Source organism: Cryptomeria japonica, chromosome 9 (assembly GCF_030272615.1).
Source record: "Cryptomeria japonica chromosome 9, Sugi_1.0, whole genome shotgun sequence".
NCBI lineage: Eukaryota > Viridiplantae > Streptophyta > Pinopsida > Cupressales > Cupressaceae > Cryptomeria > Cryptomeria japonica.
In genome coordinates, this window is record NC_081413.1 from 701,735,612 (window position 1) to 701,757,574 (window position 21,963).

The following is a 21,963-nucleotide window of genomic DNA, read 5'->3' on the forward strand; positions in this document are numbered from 1 at the left end:
GTCCTTCTATAGTGGTTCTCCTTTTGCGATGGTGCCTCATGAATCCTTACTATTGCATTTCCTTGGAATGAGCACAAAACAAGTATTCTCACGCTTTAAACCATCCAAGAACTTATTCCCATAGAACCAAATATATTCTTGCATTACCTCACACCACTTTCTTCTGCTCTTCCTTTAGAGGAATTAGGATGTGCTTCATATTCATACCAGTCATAGTGTAGGTCTTTTTTTGTTGTTGTCATGTATGGCTCTCCCATCATATTGCCACGATCTTCCCAACAACAAATATACATCCATTGGCATAATATCACAGAACACTTCATCCCTATAGGATCCAATATGAAATTTGACTAGGCATTGTTCACTTACCAGTATTTTTTGATCACCTTGAATCCAAGTGATCCGGTATGGGTTCAAGTGTTTCATCCTCTTTAGGTTTAACTTCCAGACTATCTCTTCTGAGACCAAGTTGTCCATGTTACTATTGTCAATGATGACATTACAATATTTGCCTCCTAACTTGCACCTTGTCTAGAACATGCTCTTCCTTTGTGTTAGTTTCTCCTTGACCTTTGGTTGCAATAGGGCCCTTCTCATGACTAGTGATTCTCCTCTTTTCAGATATCCCATGGATTTAGATGATCTTTCTAGTTCTTCCTCAACATATGTTGTGCTAGCTTTGAGCTCCCCAAGCTTCGTCAGACTCCCTTGGTAGCACTCAAAGGCACAATGACCTACCTCCGCACACTTGAAACAAGTTCCCCAAAGCGCTCCTTGGTCAACCTTCTTTCATTCCTCTAGTACTCATCATCATGATGACAACCTTTGCCTTCCCTTAGTTTGAGGTAAGAATTTCCTTGGATCATCTCTCCTCCTTCTAGTAAGGGCCCACCCTCTATTTCATTCGGTGTATGACCCTTTTGTTTGTGTTGTGACCAGCCTTTTGGAATCCTTTGGAATCTACTTCCTAGCATCTGCTTTGCCCTCCTAGCTAGCTTTTCCTTTACCTTCAACGCAAACCGGTAGGCTTCCTCCATAGCGGTCATCCAGACCAGGTTAATTTCTCTAGGATGTTGGTTTTGAGACTATTCCCTTTCAACTTCACTATGTCCAATCCTTATTATCATTTTATGGAGCTCCCTAGTATACTCCTTTGTTGTCTTCTCTCCTTACTACAAGTTTTGAAGTTTCTTTAATATCTCCAACTCATAATCAACAGGTATGAATTTACTCTTCAGTTTCGCCACTATCCTTTCTAATTGTGTGATCCATTGCTTTCTTCTTTGGTTTCTATCTAATTACACCTTCCACCGGATAACAGTATGTCCCTTAAGTTTAGTTTTGAAAAATTTGACTCGCTCTAAATCTTCAAACCCTTCATACTCAAAGTATTCTTCTATCTGATTTATCCAATCAATTAGTTCTTCAAGACTCAAACTTCTAACATTGTTGGGGATCTCTATCCTTGACCTTTTCCTTGATTTCATCTAATTCTTCTTCTCTTGACTCTTCTCATTTTGCTCCTTGACCCTTGGTTCCTCATCATTGCTCTCCTCTTTCAATATATAGTTTATGCCCTTTCTCCTATCCTCTTCTATGCATCCAGTTAGTGTTCTTCATCGCCCTCACCATGTCCATCATCTCCTCTACCCTGCTAGTGACATTGGCCATCATTTACATCCTCCTTGACGACATCTTTCCTTCAAATTAAGTACGGCCGTCACAAGTCGACAATTTGTCCACACCAGAGTCTTTTAGAATGTGCGCTTCCAAAAGATTTGAATCTCACTTTGATACCACTTGATGCAATAAAAAATGAAGGGTCTGAAATGGACTATCCAACCTTGCATCATAAATCAACACAAAACTAAACACAAGAAAAAAAAACATACAACTTTATTCATCATGATAAAATTCATACATGCTCGTAGGCCCTTTCGATGTGCAGAATACATTAGGGCCCATAAGCCCCACATGCAGGTACACTGATGAAAGGATAGGGTGCATGCCAATATTGGCTTCGACCCTACTTTAGAATTGATAGAAAAACATAATACATTGAAAAGCAATAAAAGATTCGGTTAAATATAAGAAACTTAAGGCTGGAGTAAAAAGGGTAAAAAGGGATTCCTTGAAGAAACTACGGATAGACAAAGACAAGGACAAATATTAGATGAGGATTGCTAGAAGCCTTGGGAGAAGACATTAAGGTAGAACATAGATACGAAGTATGCCCAAATGGCTTATGGAAGGCCTTTGAATTTTTACATACAAGTGCGTTCTTTGACAGAAGCCGAGAGGATATGTATTCTTACGCAAAGATTGAGGATAAGATCCGACATCGTAGAGTATTTAATAAATGATAATGTACATAGCTAATAAATCTCATAGTTAAGAGTTTAGTTTGCCTTAGCAGGTTATGGGTATTGATACTCGGGCCAATTCACTTCGAGCATGGTCAAAATCTGGTTTTCATAACAGTTCAAAATGTGACAGATCTCATTACTCCTACAGGATAGATTATCGCCTCAGCAACACAAAATGGAAATGATAAAGTAAATGCCAATATGGTATTTTAAGCCAGACAACAGCAAGTATGTGCAAGCCAGATTGTTGCAAATATAAGAGCATTACCAACTACTATTTTCTATTTCCTTTAGTTCGCTTTCATGTATCATATTTGGGAGTTCAAAAATTGTATCATATTTGGGAGTTCAAAAATTTCTTTTTCATCGACTGCTCCTCAGACAAATCTCCCTCTCTTGATAATCGTGGGTCCATTTCTATAAGCGCTGAGCAAAGCTTGCATCTTTATTATCTTTTTATTCTTCATGGTGAACACAAACTATATTTCTCCTCCCATCCTTCTCTGTAAAACCTCTGAGTGTATTTTACCCTTTTCTTGTTGCTGCATTGAAATCTTCCCATTGTTGTGTGTAATCTCCAATACTTAGTTGTGTTTTTATTTGAAAAAACGTCATTGTGTTTTGTAGACGTATCGCCCTTTTCTAATGGCACCTCATTGCATGTGCATTGGGTTCCACAAACTGCAGATATATGCTCCATTTTGGGCGGCGGCAATACTCTTTTCATAGTCGACTCCTTCCATTTGTTTTATTGCTCCCGAACTTTAAGACAACACTGCCTTGCAATTATGCAACTCGACCCTGTATCCAGGCGCATGACAGTTTGATCCGCATTTTCAATATATTTATTATTATTTCTAATTTTAAATCTTTATTTCAAACTTTGTTTTTATATTGTGACAAGAATCTAATTGATAAATGAACAAGGTCTAATTCACCAAAGAAACCAATGTTGGAGCCATGATTGCCACCTTGAAAGGCATTCAAGTGTGTAGTCCTAGTTGGAGCAATGATTGCCACATTGAAAGGCATTCAAGCGTGTAGTCCTAGTAAACATATTGTTGCGTCAGAAGGGATTGGTAGCTTATCATGGCAGCAAAAACAATCCGAGAGTGACAACAACAACAATGATGATGAACATCCTACAAAACAAGAAGGATGTTCAAGAGTAGACTTTTACATGTAGTCATTTTTTAACTAAATAAACGAATTTTAGATGCCTATCCCAGACTAGATATTAGAGACGTCTAAAAACTTAATTGCCTAGCTTTATTATGTTATGATTTTTAAGTTGAATCTATGATAACAAAATTACAAACATGCTCAAAGACAAAGGATCCTCTAAATTCATGGTAATAGAGTGGCATTTACAAGATTGATTGTTCATACAGTCACCCGTACATTTGTATCCACAAAAATAGAAGAGTAAAGCATCTCTTGCCTCCTTGGGTATCTGGACTTATATAGTGGTAGAGAGGCGTTACTACCCAATGGCTGTTCAGGGAAATGCTTTCCTACTGTCTTTGCACCAAAGCTAGCAGCAATATAATAACTCGAGTATTAGCAGCAATATGTCTCTTAAGTATGCCAATGGGTAGGTAGAAATACACCAATAGGACTAAAAATTACATCATACAGCAATAACATTAAAAGGAATGATTAAAACATTCCGTGCCTAATATGCAGACAAGTCTGCTCTTATATAGTGTCAGAGCTACCTTGCTGGCCAATGGCTATATACATGAAAGCTTCTTCTATGTTTTTCCACTGAAAGCATACTAACTTCAACTAATTTAAACCAATATGCTTGGTGTACTCCATGGCTAACTCAAAAAGTGATTGACCTCATATGTGACTGTTCTACTTGTGGCTTACCAGCATGAAAGGTGGTAAAATTGATCTGATTGCTGGACTGTAATCCACACTGGGCCAGCGCTTCCGCAACTTTATTTGGGCCAAAAAGTCAACAGTGATCCACGCATAACTCAGAAGTGGAGCACTAGGACAAGAATCTGGTTCTGTTAAGTGTTCCATGGTCTTCTGCACCCATGTTGTATGATATGTTACATGGTACCATGCAGATGCTTTGGCTTCATACTTGGACCGCTCACAAGGTTCCAGATTTTGAAAATTTCTTGTTCCTTCAAAAATCAATTGGAACTCTTTTCGTAAAGCTCTGTATGCATGCTGCAACCTCTTCTTGATTTCATCCTGCCGCCTGCTATTGTATTTGGTGAGGGAAGAAATATGTCCAGTGACTATCTCCCCTTCCTTTCTGACACTGAACTGACCTAACAAAGTCTGAAATTGTCTGTCATATGAACATTTGTACTCCCAAGCTTCTTGAACGTATTCTTGGAATCCATCAACTTCTAAATCATTGTCATAAGGCAGTGTGTCAAATGTATTGACTTTTTGTTCATCAACCTCTTCTCCAAACATATCCATCACTTTACGATACAGCTTGCCTAAAATCTTCTCTGACCTATAAAAAACTGAATCCTCTTTGTGCATAAAATCTGGATATTGCTTGGGTCTCAGGTTGTGCGGCATCACTGCTACCTTTCCAGTTTTGGGAAAGTCTACAGCCTCCGCTGCAAGCTTTGCAAGTTTAAGACAGTCCTCATCGAGTGCACCACAATCACTTAGATCTGCCCTAACAACATGTGCATTACAAATAACACCCAAACTATCATTGACCATGTGCTGCACAAAAAATTCAATAACATCCTGCAAAAAGTCCGGAATGTTAGTAAATATTTAATTGCATAACACTTTAAGCCTGTTGTGACCATTTCACACATCGCCCCATTAGAATGGGGACCCCCTCTTTTTCGCTTTTGTTTTGCCTGTTCTTCTCTCTGCTTTTAGGGTTTTGAATGAGTGAGTTGTCTGTCTGGGCTAGGGCTAAACCTTAGGGGTTTCTTTTGGCTGTTATTCAAGCTGAGTCCAGTCAAATTTTGAAAATTATTAAGTGTCCTCCCAAAGAGTTGCGACGATTAAAGTAAGGTGAACCTGTCAGGGGAGTCAGATAGGTCTCAGGTTAGGTCTAATCAGGGTTTTTTAGGGTAAAATCCAATTTTGACTAAGTGTTAGCATTTTGAAAGGTGAAATTGTGTGTTTTTGCATAGGTGAGTTTTGATCAATTTTTTGAAGTAAGATGATGCCTGAAACACAAAAATCGCTCCTGACCCTTGCTAAGGGTCCAGGGCGAAATTCATCCTGAGTGCAAATTCTTGTTTTGAGAAGGCTTGCTAACTGGTTCTTGGCCTTGAGAATGACCTAACTCTGCCTTGTGAAGTGATTAGAGACTTAAATTTTGAATAATTTAGCCAAAAAGGGTGAAATCGCTTCTGACCCTCTTTCAGGGTCCAGGGCGAAAATGTTATCTAAGGCATATTTGTCACTGACTTTTCTAATTTGTTTTGTGCAGGGTCTCCAAGAGAGATGATTGGACGTGACTTGATGCTTTTGAAGATTTGAAGGCATAAAAAATGATGAATTTTGAAGGTTAAGGGAAAAATCGCTCCTGTCCCTTGCTGAGGGCCCAGGGCGAAATTTTGATTTCCCTCATCTTGCAGTGAAAAGGAACCAAGTGTTGGATATGAATGGAAAGTGAATAACTTTCTCCACCTGCCTGAAGCAGTTTTAACTCGAGATGATGAAGGATTTTGTTGGAATCATCAAAATCGCTCCTGACCCTCTCTAGAGGTCCAGGGCGAAAAAACTTATTAGAGTCATTCCTGACCTTGTTTGGTCAAATTGAGATATCTAAGGCGTGGTGGAGGACAAAATGAGCATGGTGAAGCATCCAAACTTGATTGAAGATAATGAAATGATGGAGTTTTGCCCAAGAAGGGTAATTTCGCTCCTGACCCTCTCTCAAGGTCCAGAGCGAAATTCTTTATATACACATTTTTAGACCCTTCTTGGACATGAACTTTTATTCATAGCATGAAACAAGATGAAATCTTCCCTAGCAAAGACATTTCATGGTGAAAAGTGAAGCATTTTGGCCTAGAAGGCAAAATTCGCTTCTGACCCTCACTGAAGGTCCGGAGCTTGATTTTAAAATTTGCATTGTTCTTGCAGGATCAAAGTGATTTTATGATTGGAAGAGATCAAGGAAAGCATGTTCTGTCCGTTGAATAAAATTTGAGTGGTCAACAAAGGAGGAAATCAACCCAAAAAACAAAAGGCGCTCCTGACCCTTACTGAAGGCCCATGGCGATTTTTCAAGATTCTCCTCTTTGTTTGAAATTTTGAGGCAAAGCCTGACTTGGATAGGAGGAAGAGATGATGTTTTATGCCTTAGAAGAGATTGGGAGTCTAAAGAATAAGGAAATATACCAAGAAGCAAGAAAAGCGCTCCTGACCCTCACTGAAGGTCCAGAGTGATTTTCTTGAAAGACACATTATTTTATCACTTGTTGGGCTTAAAGATTTATTCATAGCATGAAAAAGGAAAGTTCTTCCTTATCAAGGTGATTTCAAAGGGAAAGGTAAGAGAAAATAGCTTAAATTTGCAAAATCGCTCCTGACCCTCACTGAAGGTCCGGAGCTAGATTCTAAAAGTGCAATTTTCTTGCAAGGACAAAACAAGTTTTGTGATTGAAATGAATGGAAGAGGGTGTGTTTTGACCGTTGAAGATAATTTGGAGGGCTAGCAAAAGGTGGATAAACTTGAATTTGCAAAATCGCTCCTGACCTTCACTGAAGGCCCAGGGCGAAAAACCTAATATCCAACCTTTTCCTCCAAAATTAAATGAAGCTAAGCCTTGACACAAGTTTGAAATGATGTTTGAAATGCCTTGAGGTGGAATTGAGATGCTAAGATTGCAAATTTTGATGACAATAAAGAAAATCGCTCCTGACCCTCTCCAAGGGTCGAGGGCGAAATTTCCAAGTATGCCCACTTCCCTTGCATTTCGAGATAATATTTTTGTTTCCAAGACTCAAAAGGGAGTGAAGTATGATGTTCTACGCCTTAAAAGTAATTTGAAGTTGAAGTGATCAAGAATTTGTACAAAGGACTCAAAAGTGCTCCTGACCTTCACTGAAGGTCTAGGGCAATTTTTACAAAAACAACAAAGATTACGCTAAGGCAAGGTTGTGCAAAGGTGGAAAAGATCTTCTAAAGCGTGGTGAACAAGGATTTGACTTCAAAACTTGATAATCCTAGGCTAAAATACAAAAGCCACTCCTGACCCTCATTGGAGGCCCAGGGCGAAAATCTTTGAAGTCCTTATTTTGCATTGCAAAAGCAAATCAAGCATGCATGGAACGAGTGAAGGAGATCATCGCTTATCCCACAAGGAGAGTTGGCAATTAAAGGATGAAGGATTGAGAGCAAAAGTGAAAAATCGCTCCTGACCCTCTCCAAGGGTCCAAGGCGAAAAGGTCCTAGTGCACTTTCCTCCTAAAGATCAAGTGAAATCAAAACTCCAATTAGAAATGCCATTTAATGCCTAGATGAAGTTTTGGGCAAGAAAAATGAGGAATGCAAGGCCTAAATTGAAAGTTTGCTCCTAACCCTTGCCAAGGGTCCAGGGCGAAGTTAGTAGCATTCTTTATTTTTACCATATTTGAGCATTAATATCCTCCAAATTGCATTAGATGCCAAAATTGCTAACTTCGGAGCATTTGAAAAAATTGAATTAAATTGGCATTTAATAAGGACATATTGGCATTTAATAAATTAATTTTGAGCCTTAAAAAATCGAACTTTTATTGTTAAGGCATTTAAAATTAATTTTTGTGAAATTAAAATTAAATATGGAGCACCTAAGGTCTTATTTTTATTTATTTTATCAAGTTGGCCCCTCCTTTTTGCAATTTTATTTATTTTTTTAGCCTATTTTGCCAAGTCGGCCTAGGGGGAGAAAGGTGGTGAGCACTCTATATATTGGAGGTGTTTTTTCATCATTCAAATCATTCACTCATTGCTTCAAGTGTGAATTTGGAGAGCAAGAAGAAGGTGCGAAATCTGGTCTATTTGGAGCGAATTTATCTCAAGTGTTGGAGGCTAGAAGGAGGTGGAGTTGATTCTTGTGAAGGCTAAAGGAGGTGCATTTTGTTCAAGGGAGAGCTTTGATCTACATTTTGACTAGCAAAATTCACCTATTTTTGCGTCATTTCTTAGAATTAGTACTCAAGTGGAGGTATGGCGTAATCACCTTAGCACCATTGTTGAAGATTTGAATTTTGAACTTTGGTTTTGAAAATTCTAAGTTTGGCGTAGTTAATTAGGAAATGATAACTCAAGATTTATCATGAAGTTTCCTAATTAAAATCCTAAATCTTCCTTTCTACTTTATATTTCTACACTCCAAGATATATTACTCATTGTGAAATGTTGTGTAGGTGTCAAGATGGCGACTCCAAAGGCGGGAGCATCTACTAGTCGTCCAGCTCTCATGAAGGAAGATCAGAGCAATGAAGAATTGGAAACCAGGATCGTGTCCAAATGGAGCAATATCGGAGATACCAACTTGGGAAACTTCAGTGTGAAGAAGTTTCGAGAGGTCCCCTACATTGGCAAGCCATCACCTGTCGCAAAGAAAATAATTGAAAGTGGCATCATCAAGGCGGTCGGTTTCCCTCCAGCAGTCCAGTGTCATGAGCTGATGATCGAGTGTGCCCGCCATTATGACTCACAATCGAGATCGATCGTATCCAAGGAAGGAAACACTTTGGCTTACCTGTCAGAGGAGGCTGTAAGTGAGGCTCTCCATCTTCTAGAGCATAAAGATATGATTTACAAAAGCCTAGAAGGAGCCAAGTCAATGTATGAGGATGATCCCGACACTTGCCTGAATCTCATCAATAAGAATTGGTTGCTTAAAAGTCGTCCCCGCCTGAGCAAGATTCCCAACACACCACATAGGATCGACTTCCAAGAGGAGTACAGAGATTTGATAACTTTGCTCAATCGAGTTACAGGGGCTCCTCAGGCCTTCTACTTCGAAAAGTGGATGTTCTACTTCATCCAAGTAATAGTCCAAGGAAAAGGAACGATTCATTGGGCCAAAATTATTAGCCATTGCCTGGATGTGCAGTTAAGAAGACTAAAGCCTACCAAATCATTCCACATGAGCTCATATGTCATATATGCCTTGATCAGGAGTTTCGAGTATGCAGGGCTACCTCACAGAGGAGTGATCGGAAGAGGACCCGGAGAAGTGAGAGTTTGTGACTCTTATGTTCACTTACATCATCCTCCTAGAGGTGACTACAAGTTAGTCAATGACACCTTCACGATGAACATCACTAGGATATTGCAAGGTGGGATTCATAATCGACTATCTCTGGATGCACAAGAACTTGTGAAGAAGCATGGTGCATGGTTCATCCAGTTTCAAAAGTTTACATATATTAGAGTTCATGGATGTCCTTCACCTCCCTACATGTTGCCGAGGTATCCGACAGACAGAATAGTGCTACTTGAGGTGACTAGACAGTTGGCACCTTATGCAAAGGCATTCAGACACAAGCATGGAAATGGAATTCCCGTGCCCATCATATTGGGGAATTCAGTTGAGGTATGTCCTAATACTCAAGCCTTGGATGATGCAGAGAAGGAATTGGCTTTATATTCATTTACATTCTTTGCCTCGAGGGAGAATTTTGATCCTCATGGTTATATGGAGGAGACAGTTGGTAAGAAGTACAAACACGAATTTCAGGTAGAGGACTTTTGGATGAATCTCTCAAGTGATTTAGAGGTTAAAAGAAAGATGCATTCCAAGCTACCCTTAGATCTTATCAGGAAATGCAAAGTTTATAGGGTAGCTGATCAAGCACAGGATAGCGGCAGACATCTCCAATCATCTTATGACAGAGAAGACAAAGCAGTGAAGATAGATTGGAATGAACTTGAGGTTTTGGACTTGAGGGCTTTGATGGCTCCAGTTTTGTCATGTACTCGCAGATGGGTGGATGTACAACATCAGAAGCTAAGAGAGGAGAACATACCAATGACTTTTACTTTGGAGGAAAGACCAGAAGAAGGAGGAGCGAGCGAAGTGAAGATAATTCTCATCCTAGAGGTGCAAAGAGAAAAGAAAGACCTGAGAAAAGAGAACCCTCCAAGAAGAAGCAAGAGGCCAATCGAGATCGCTCATCAGGCACATCTTCTCGACATGGAAAGAAGGCAAGTCAAGCTGAAGGACAAGAGAAGATGGTGCCTGAGGTTGATGAATCTATGGAGTCCATGGTACAGAATGATAAACCTGAAAAGAGGCAAGCACCTCAGCATTCATCAAGTCAATCTCCCCAAGTCGATGAGCTACATGAAGAAAAGAATGATGATGAAGCGACATCTCCTCTCCGAGAAGATGAACCATTGCCTAAAGAAATACAAGTTAGAGAGACGAGATCCGCCATTCCAGATTGGTTGAAGGAGAGACTGACGAGGGTGATTGTGGTTGAAGATGAAGATGATGTAATTGACTTAGAGAGCCTTATAGGAAATTCTCAAGAAGTAACGGAGAAGAAGAAGGCCACCAAGATGTCCAAGGTGATCAGGGATGAGGCAGGATCCAGGAAATTGCAGATAGCTACACCAGTAGTGGACAAATATGAAGGAGAAATCCTTGCGGATGAGTATGATGTAGAAACATTTGAGCTTGGTCCCCTCACTACTGAACAGGCACTGGATGAGGCAACCGATTCATTTGAAGCACTTAAAGACAAGCTTAAAGAAGAAAAGGAAAAGAATAGAAAGCTTGAGAGAGAGAGGTGCTTGGAGAGGTTATTTTAGCCATCTCAATTAGCCCTTGGGACGTCAGGATCCAACAGTATCTCCTGTGCAAACACTTCCCCTTGAATCAGTTGGCGAGGCAGAAAGAGTCAAGAGCTTGGTTCAGCTTATGAGCTCTTGGATTGACAAATCCCACACAGTAGCCATTGAATTTACAACAAGAATGATGAAGACAATCCACCGAGCTATCGAGGTCCTTGAGATCGTCCACAACCTAATGATAACTGTAGCCGCTTTCGCTCACACTAGAGATGTTATCATTCCTGTTCTGCAAGTAATCAGGCAAACACCAAGGAAAATCCTAGCTCAAGAAAAGATAATGGATGGAGGAGCTCATAACCTACTTCAGTGGTCAACTCTACTCCAGATGAAAGAAGTTCTTTTCGAAGATATCAGCACCAAATGCAATCAAGTTGAAGGTGTCATCCATCCAATTCAAGATAAGGTGTTTGAAGTGTTGTGTACCCTTCTTGGCAGGAGGATCGAAGTTGAGACGGATGTGGACCTTCAAGAGTTGGAAGAGAGAGTCAAGGTCATCTTTTGCAAAGATGAGAATGTCATCACAAACGAGCAACAGGATCTAATGTTCACTACTATGCTCCTGATTGAGAAGATCAAGGAACTCGAACCTGGATGGGAAGCTGCTCTTCTCACTGCCTTTGATCAGGTTATCCACTTGGAGGAACGCATGAGGAATCTTCCTGAGATTCCCATTGCTGAGGTTGAAGGAATTGTGTCCAGATTCATTGCATATGCTAAGAAAGAACATTGGAAAGGGAATAAGGTTCTAGAAGAAAGGTTGTTATAGAATGATGTGGCATCTTATTTATCATTGGTCTATGTTTCCTCGACTTTTGTGCCAATTAAATATTTGGCTATGCATTTAATAATGTTCATCTAAAAGGGGAACTTTTTTGTAACAAACCCTAATTAGGGTTTAGGTGTCAAAATCTCAGCCGTTGATCTTCTTTTGATCTGGGTCGTTCATTGTAATTGAGGATGCTATATATACCCTCACTCATTTTCATTTTGTCATTAGATGATTAGAGATTAGATATTAAGGAGATAGATAGTTAGAGCTTTAGAGAGAAGAAAGTTATTTTGTAGCAAGATTGAGTAGTGAAGAAAGAATTTCAAACAATTGTTGTCTATTTTGACTTTGAGATCAATAAAATATTGAAGTCATGGTGTTTTATTGCAATTCTTGTGGCTATCTTCATGGTTGTTTACTTTCTTGAATCATTCTCAGTCGAAGTAGTATTTAAGTTTGAAGGACTAAGTGTTGGGCTTGATCTTTGGTGAGATTCACGTTCCAAACCACTAGCTTCTTACTAATTGTAAGGACGCCTTGTGTGGTCAACTGGAGATATTTAGATTGCTTGAACCTTCAATCATTATTGAACTATTGATATGTATCTTTATGGTAGTATCTATAATTCTTGATGATTTGAAAATCACTAATCACCTTAGAAGATCGCATCAATTCCAGTAGAGTTGTAATTCCTTGGCAATACTGAAATTGGTAGAATCTTGCCAAGTCTAGCCGACATTGAGTCATTCTTAGGATTAGATTAGAATTCATCTCTTGCAAACCCTATCTTTTGATCTTTTTTTAAGAACCTGTTAGCTTTAGGAAAATCCTGTTCCTGCAGATCGAAAACGTAAGGCCCCTTGAAGAAACAGCATTTACAACGACCACTGGTGCTTATCCACATGTAGAGATCCTACAACAAAGAACCTTGAAGTCATCCTGATTGATCCTTTTCGCGATATCTTCAGCATTCAGAGGCTTTACTCAAGAGAGGATAAGGTACCCTTGGGTATTTTTGATAGTGTACAAAATACACGTCAACAAAGCCCTAGGAATTTTCTTCTTTAACTCTCATCTCATGACAGTTTTATATAAATAAGAATCAAAAAACACACGGTGTAGGAATATATGAAAGCAAGTAAAGGCAATTCTGCCAGAAACTGTCAAACAAAAGTCGATTGTTTCCTGTGAAAATCCCATGTTTTATGAATGATTGCAGAACAACATTTAAAGCCCTTTACATTTTCTCTTTCAATCAACCTCTGTATTTATATAAATTAAGAGAACCACCAAGATCCAATGAGGACATATAGGAAACTGAGTAAATAAAGACTATTCTGCCAGAGATCCTGACTAACGGATTAAGAGGTGTAACACAATTTATCAGCTCACACTACATATAGGTGACTGCAGAAAACAGAACAATGAAAGCTCAAGTTCACAGATGAAAAGATTTGTCATAAAAAAGTACTGTAGAAGTAGAAGAACTATTTAACTCAAATCATATTTGGATTAAAAACTGAGATTTGGGAGGACAAGGCAGAAAACTGATGGACTTCTCTTTAAGCCAGTTATGCATATAATAGTAAGTAAGTTCATTGTTTAGTTATCTTCATTGAAACAATAAAATTGTAACAACCCTCAAGTTGTACCTCAAGCTCTGACCCTTCTTTTTCTTGTTAAAATTTTATACAATGGTTATTGTGTGTTCAATTCATTTGTATACTTAGGTACTTCTGTCCATACAAGATAGGCATTTGTTCAATTTGGGACAAGCATCCAACCATATGGTTAAGTATTTCTCCATACAGGACAGAACTTCCTCTATCTATCCAGGATAAGCATCTACCCAAACAATTTTGCAGACTTATATCAATACTGTCGTACTGTTAAACCTTGCCTAAAGTTGTGGAACTCTATCATCTTTTCATCAAAGAATAGTCATAGTAACCACCTTTTTTAAAAATGTTGAACAAATTGTTCTCATGAAATATTTTCCCTTGCATACCCAATTTGTTCCTCTACATTTGGTTCACCAACTTACAGCTTCGCAAACTAATTGATAAGCCCCCCTATAATGCCTTACCTGACTGGATAATCCTTTAAAGTATTTTTCCCTTTCTATTATTCAATTTTCAGCTCCTTCTCCTAACTGTTTTCTATCAAATTTTGGAGGGGTAATCCTTTCAAATCCTTTGATAATTCCCTTATTTCCAAGTCTGGTTTAGGCACAAACTATTGTTCTCTTCAAGAATGTCTTTGAATTCTGGTTTCATCATGAACATTTCTATATTGGATTACCTTGTTTTAAGATCATTAAATATTTATTTGAAAGAATTAATCTTATCACTTTGTTCAAATTTATCACTATTTCAATTCCAGTAACATTATTGTTTTCAAATTCTTTTTATTATTCAATGAGATCCTTTCTTTATTTTCCTATTTGCCCACAAGGGATGCTCTAGTCCTTGCCGCTTAATATTTTTCTGAAACCACAGGTTTCTTTAATACTTGATAATGCTTAATTATAGTTTATCAAAAGTTTTCATTAGTGATTTAAACTTTCATATTCATATTTAGTGCACGTTGTAGTGGGCTCAACGCCTAGCTTCTGAACTTGGCTCTGATAAAGATTTAAGAAGGAAGTCATCAGTTGTGTCAAAATTTTAAAAGGAAGCCATAAATTGTGTCATGCCCTAGACATAAGAATCATAGCATTATCCACTTATAATGCAAGGAAGAACACCAGCATGTTTAGTACCCATGTATTGGGTTCACAACAATAAAAAAAATATTATAGTGAAAAACAGATTTTGGATCCTTGCAGTATGTTGAGGAGACTGAAAGTTTTACTGCTATTTATAGGCATTGATCACACTGCCGTTGTTCCAGTTATATTTTTTTTATTTAAACCTAGAAGGACAAGCTATTCATAGGCATGAAACAGCTGGTAAAGCAAAGAAGAAACCCCGGATCTACTAGAGAGCATTGTTTGCAGAAATATAACTATGAAAAGGAAATAACGCCTATTCTGTTTAGAGATTGTTAGGAAGAAGAATACTCTCATAACAGTACATGAAACCTACAACGATACAACGGAATATCAAGTAGGTTGTACAAAGGGAGAAGAGTCTTCATGTCAAGAACAAAGAACCAAGCACTTGTGAATTTGAGTCCATGCCAGAAGACCAAACTGGTGCTTGGTAAGGAACTCATTTTTAATTTTGTACTATTCCAGTGGAAGTAAGGTGTGTAAGGTGCATATAGACCACAAGATCATTTCAAGGTATACCGATATGCATCATTGGCAGTTCTAGCCCTCACAGAGTCACTGCTAGACCTGGCAATCAGCTCCTTTCCAGTTCTGTGTCCAAGTACAAAAAAAAAAATGCTGCCCATTTTTTAATGCATTGAAGGGCTCTTAATTTCTCTGATTGATCTATAATGTAGCTCCAGTTAACATTGCCGCATAAATATTTTTCATCCAAGAACAATGGTGCTGCCAAGTCAGTTCTGTCCTAAGTTGGACTATATCATAAATAAAGGCCTTAATATCAAATAACAAATATTTTTTGTACCTCTAAATCCACTATGAAAAATTCTGGAAATGTAAGTGAGGGTTAATGGGGAGAATAACATAAAAAATGTATTGAGAAATCAATATTCATTCATAAACATCTGCCAAGAACCAAATAATTGACAACCTAAGATATTTACATCTACTCTCTACAGCAGCTACATGCTATGATCTGATTCTTGACAAGTTGATGATCAATATGGACTAAAACATATTCAAGGACGCCATCAGGTAATGCTTAGGAGGACATTGTCAGAATGCATAATAGTGAGGTGTATGAGATCATAGCCATGCATTTTGTAATATTGCATTTAAATTTTTCTTCTAAGCACTAGCAATTCTCCATAAAGCTACATTTTGGAAACTGATTTTGTTGTTGATTAGGGAATATTAATTTCTAGCTTTCCTTTTCTTTGTAGAGACACTTCCAGACAACTGTCTTTCTGAATATTCTGCAATCTCCTATTGTATTTTATTTCCCCAATGCCAAGAAATATTTTCTTTCACCCTATCCATCTCTAGATCATACATGCTTTACATTTCTTAACTTACTTTCACAATGGATTTCAGAAGTATGAGAATGGAACTAAGAAAACAGAACACAAGGGGTAGGAAATGCACAAAGAGATCCAAGGAACAGTAAAGAAGGCTGAAAAACCTCAAGACACATCTAAAACATAATTTTTCTAAGGTTGATGATAATGGCAAGAAAGAGAAGGGAAAAAACTATACATTTCTAAGGTTGATGATAATGCCCTCATCAGAAAGATTAGGAAATAAATAGAATATGACTATGGGATGGAAACAATAAGATTGTGTTCGAGAAATATTGAGATGTATTGCAAAAAAAGAAGCAACGCCGAAAGAAACATTAACTAATTTTTTTTCCAATCCCTTAATAGTTTCCTATGTTTAAGGCACAAATAACTTATTCGTTCCACACAAGACGACAGTATGGCAATTTTGACTAGAGGACTGGAACTCATCCTTGTAAGAATTAAATATAAAAGGAACCAAGTTTTGTTTCACTTGCATGGTCTTTAATTCCTACACAGAAATGAACCAAGTCGGTGACTATGAGGAGTTGCAATGAGGTATGCAAAGCAAGCAGAAGTGGACTATCACGAAAATTTTGCCCTAACTGCTATGTTGGTGACTTTCCAGTTGAAACTGTCCATTGCTGTTCAATTTGATTGAAAGGTACATTAGATGAGTGTGAAGGCTACCCTTGTGAAAGGAGATTTCAATAAGGAAAGTCTATATGGACTATCCCTAAGGATTTTTTCGATTAAGGTTCTCAAAAAATTAAACTGCATATTAAAAAAGCAATAGCTAAAAAAAGGGGGGCAGGAAGGTGGATTAAGGATAAGAATAGCCATACCTCTCTTGTCACAGGTGCTTTTGACTCTTTTGCTTGAGCTGGAGCATAGCACATTGGTTCCCAACTCTCACCACTTTCTGGCATAAGCCTAGAGTCCCAAGAAACAAAGTAGATATCCCCATCAAGATCACTTCCAGAAGCTTCATCGGGATGAGGCCTATGGCCCTTCTGTGGGAAGACTAAGCAATCAACCAAGTATCAACTGCTTCTAAGATTCGTACATCACCAGGATGCAAGCAAGGATTCTTGGCCACAATTACTTTTCTTTTTATTACTCTTGGACTCATTTTCCTCTCTACAAAGGTTGGGTCATTATTGAGAATGCAGCCCTCCAAGGGAGGGCTTGAAATTTTTATGAAACACTGCCCATATTCAAGCTCCCCTATTTCATCCAAGCAGCCCATCAACCATCTTCCATCAGGGACAAAAATCTTAGATTTTCTAAGAAGCTCCTCCAATTGGACAGATCTTATGGAAGAAAGCATATCTTTTAAATGTGGTTCTGTTTGAGGTTTAAAACCAGCACTTAGCATCACAGCAGCAGTATATTGTAAATCTCCCATACATGATGTGGTTAATATATCAACTGCCATTTCAACATTTCCAATCATTTGACTAAGCTTATGCACCATTGAATCTTGTAATTCGCTGAAAGTGCCGTCGGGAACTCTCAGAGCCGATAACAAAGTAATGATCTGCCTGTTAAGAAAGCAGGGCTGGAAACGTGTCCAAGTGATTATTTCTAGAATATCATGTTGAGATTCAAACTTTTTCATGCTGGGCCTCAATGATAGCTTATATGTGCTTCCAGGTTCCGCTTCCCAAGTTGCAACAACACCTTTGAAGCCACCATATCGGATCTGATAGGCTGAGGGGGGTTTGATGGTCAACTTCAATTTCTGAGCAACTTCCATGGCAAGATCTGGAGTGATCTTTCCTATACCATCAGAAAATTTATAATCATTCCTTTCAATGTCATGAAAGTCTTCTTCAAGCTGATTCCTTGGAACCTGAACTGTGCAATATGTGGACGAGAAGCACTGACCCATTCTAGCAGCATGCTTGGCGACATTATTTTCAGGAAAAGTCCCCATCCAGGACTTGATTTGATGGACATCAATAGATTTACCATTAGCAAAGAACCATGCAGAACGGTCTCTTAACTGGTTGGTTGAAAAAGCTAGAAATGAATATCGACGACCACAGAGCTCAAACCCTTTGAGCAGTATTTGCTTCACTCGCAAGTATATAGCAGTTCTGTGGTCAAGATAACTAGAGGATACGTCTTTAGCAATGTCTTTAACAAGAGGTGATATAGGCACTGTTAATGCCATCGAAGACATGGCTTCCATGCTATCATCCATGAAAGTTACTCGCAGGAATCTATCCGCATACCTCTTGAACTGCCTCATGACCCGGTTTGACAGCTCTATTTCCGGAGGAAGGCAGTGAGCTTTTGTAGGAGTTATGATCAATCTTCTAACTTCAATCGTTTCCTCAACAATCTTTGGGCTTTTCAGAAGCTTTGGATTCTGTTCGATCCACTTAAGCAAGTTCTTAAGTTTCCCAAGAGGATCAAGAACTGGATATGTTTCGCAAAGCATGTACCTTAGTGCCATTGTGGACATTTTGGTTGATGGCACTTCACTATTCAACAAACTGTAGAACTCAGGGTTTAACCTGTGGTAATTTACAATTCCTTCGTGTACAAGAGCAGTTAGCAGGAACATGGTATCAAAGGGGATTTGTGGGCGTCGTGGCAGGACCAAAAAGAACTCTGGTATAGAAACAGGAGGCTCTCTCCGACTCTTCAGATTGGAAACATTAGAAATATTTTCATCCAGCAAGCGGTTTTCTTTGAAGTATTCTTTGGCGTTTTCCATGGTTTGACCGAAACGAGGAGAAAGTGCAATCTTATAGACCAAGCACCTACCTATTGCATCGTTAGGAGTAAAATCCAAGGTTCGTATCCACGGATCATCATCATCTAATAGAGCAAAAGTAACTGCCACATGAATATCATCATCTGCAGTTCTATAATATATAAAAGGTGGCACCCAAAGCTGGATTAGCATAGCCAAAGTTCCCATCTCGATAATAAACCTCACATTTCTAATGTCTTTGATCAAAAACTCAATCTTGAAGTCACATTTTATGAATGTATCTTTATTGAATTTCTGGGAAGTAAACAACTGACGTTGAGTAAAAATAATCTTACATCTTTTATCAAATGGGTCTACATGAAAATCGACGCCAGAGGTAGGTCCTCTCCAAGCAACCAAAAACTCATCAAGGCTGTACAATGAACCAATTTCAACCGTAACAGGAGAAAATCTATGGGGTGGAGTTGTTCATCTTCTAAGCACTCTAGATGAAGTTTCGTTACCAACCTTGATTTTGAGAGCTTGGTTGTTGAACACAAGTTTTCTAAGGCTGCTGAGCCTGACCGCCTCCTTGACATCATCTGGACCTTCAAAGTAAACAAAGGCATGGGGAGGCGCCTTCTCTCTGTTCTTAACCAAGCCGTTGCTGCTGCCTGTGAGTGTGAACTTTGGGAATGACGAGGGAGGAGTCCATGATGTCTTCAGTCTGCATCTCCACACAATTCGAACTTTTTTTAATTCTTTTTCCAAGTATTCTGTGAGTTGCTTTGCACTTACCCCTGCTCCGAATCCTGCCAGGATTATCTGAGTTGGCTCCATCACTGCAGCTCCACGACACCCACCTGCAAAAACTGATAGATACAGAATAGTAAACCCACTTGCACAAATGTATATATACCTAAACCCCAACTGCAAATATGACTATACACCCAAAACCCATTTGCACAAAATGAATATATACACAATACCCACCTGCACCAATGGATATATACACAATATCCAACTGCGCAAATGCATATATATCCAGCACCCACCTATACAAATGAATGTACACACGGCACTAACTTCAACAATTGTGCATTTATACGAGAATGCCTTGTGTGCATGCTAAGTACAGTGTACAAGGATTGTATATTCCCTCCCATAGGAAGAAGAATCATAGATCCTTCCTATATATTTGTTACATCTCTAAATTCCACATTATGGTACAGACGATTTCATAATCTTTGTGAAAATCTTTGAAGGGAATAAATGTAGGCCATCGGGCAAGATCAAATGTAGATTCTGCCTGCATTGTTCAATGCGTCAGCAGAAAGGAAACACGTGAGCATCTTCAGGTCCTATGAAGCGTGAGAATGACTGAATTCCATAGGAAATTGCAAATGTCAGCTATCATAACAACTGGAAAACCATTCCCACTAAAAAGATTGAGCATGATTGCAATCTCATGAATAGGAATAAGCGAATTTTCTTTAATAACCGAAAGAGGGCGTTAAAAGAATTGAAGAACGGAATCAAAAGGAAAGCTCTCCGACCATTTGAAGAATTGCCTTTAATCATTACTCTTTTATAATGATTTGGGGCTGTTTTATTAGAATATTCTTAATGCAATAACAAGTCTACAATGGCATTGGAGTGACCTATGCAATACAATAATTAAAACACTTGCTTGGTGAACCATCACCAAGGTTCAAATTTTCGTTTGACAGTTATGTTTGTAGCTTTTGTGCTTTCATTGGATTGGTTGGCTCGCAGATTTGAACAATAATAGTGTTTGACACCTTAAAAAAAAGGGCCCCTTACCGTTTTAAAAAAACAACAAACAAACAAGTTTATAGTGGCATTGTTTTTTTCATAAAATTCACTTCATAATCTTATTCCAATTTATCATTATAATTACTTATTCTAAAAATTCAATCGTGATATTTAGGCATTTCATTTATTATCTTGGATCAGATCCACTAATGTAGAATTGACGAAGATCAATTATGTGTATGGAAATATGAACCTTGAACTTTTAAATTCAAAATTCATGAGTTATACCAACTCCCTCCTACAAGTTATTGTGAGTTGATCTAATGTGCATTTCTCTATATTTGTGTACTATGTTGTATTTTTAAATATTCATTAAGTTATTTTGCAATCATTCAAGATTTATAAAAGAATCATTACAGAGCTTTGTCATAAAGAATTCATGATACATTTATAGTAGCATTATTAGAGAACACATTATCTTAGCATCTATGCATTCTTGCTTGTTATCTTCAATCATTGATCTAAAGTTGTTGAGTTAATCTACCTTGGGGCATGACTAAAGAGATTCAATCCTTGCCTACCAAGCTTCCAAATAGTGTCTATAGACACCATCCCATTTCAAACAAAAGTATAGCAAATCGAGACTTATTTATTGTAGTTGTCTATTCCCTACCAATTCACTTCCATGGGTCCAAGTTCACTTACATGTATCAAATGAGTTCCATAGGCATGAATCTGAACTAAAGCAAAGAATAGTTAAATAAGAATAATGAGGCATTCATCTAACAAGGTCTTAATTTCCAACATAATAGTGTATCAATTCTAAACATCTTATTTAGTATATTCCACCATCTAGAATCTAGCTAAGTATCACATTTTTTTACGGTTTAGGGTTTTCACAATGTGGTTTTATTTTCACCCCTTTGCACATGTGCCCTTATTTTCACTTATAATATTTCATATCTTATCTCATTTTCATATCATTAGCTTTTAAAGTTGTTTACATGTAAGATCTCATCCAACTCTTTACTTTTCCTTGATATGAAGTCCTCATTTGAATCATCAAATGACCCAATCTAGTGAGAATAATATTTTCTATGGTCTTGATATGCTTGTTACTTCTATTGTTACTAATACTATTGTTCATAAAGTTGCAAACATTGATCATGAGAGACATTTATCTACGAACATTAATTTTCACATGAGGTTGCTAGTTTTGTTGATGTGGAAAATCTTTAAATATTTGGTTCAAGCCTTTCATGATTTTTTATTTACTATGTCATTTAGTTTGGAAATGCTTCAAGTAGTGTTAAGATTATCTATTCTAGTCCTTTCAATGGTGTATATTCCTCTCCTCATCCTAGCTAGGCCATTTCCTAATATTTTCTCAGTTGCCTCTATTTTTCACCTCTCCTCCTACTATGTTGGC

At 38.1% G+C, this 21,963-nt stretch overlaps 1 pseudogene; it reads right to left on the bottom strand.

Annotated features, from left to right (window-relative positions):
- Positions 1-3,689: 3,689 nt before the first annotated feature.
- On the bottom strand, positions 3,690-20,280 carry LOC131073928 (probable RNA-dependent RNA polymerase SHL2; annotated as a pseudogene).
- Positions 20,281-21,963: the final 1,683 nt, after the last annotated feature.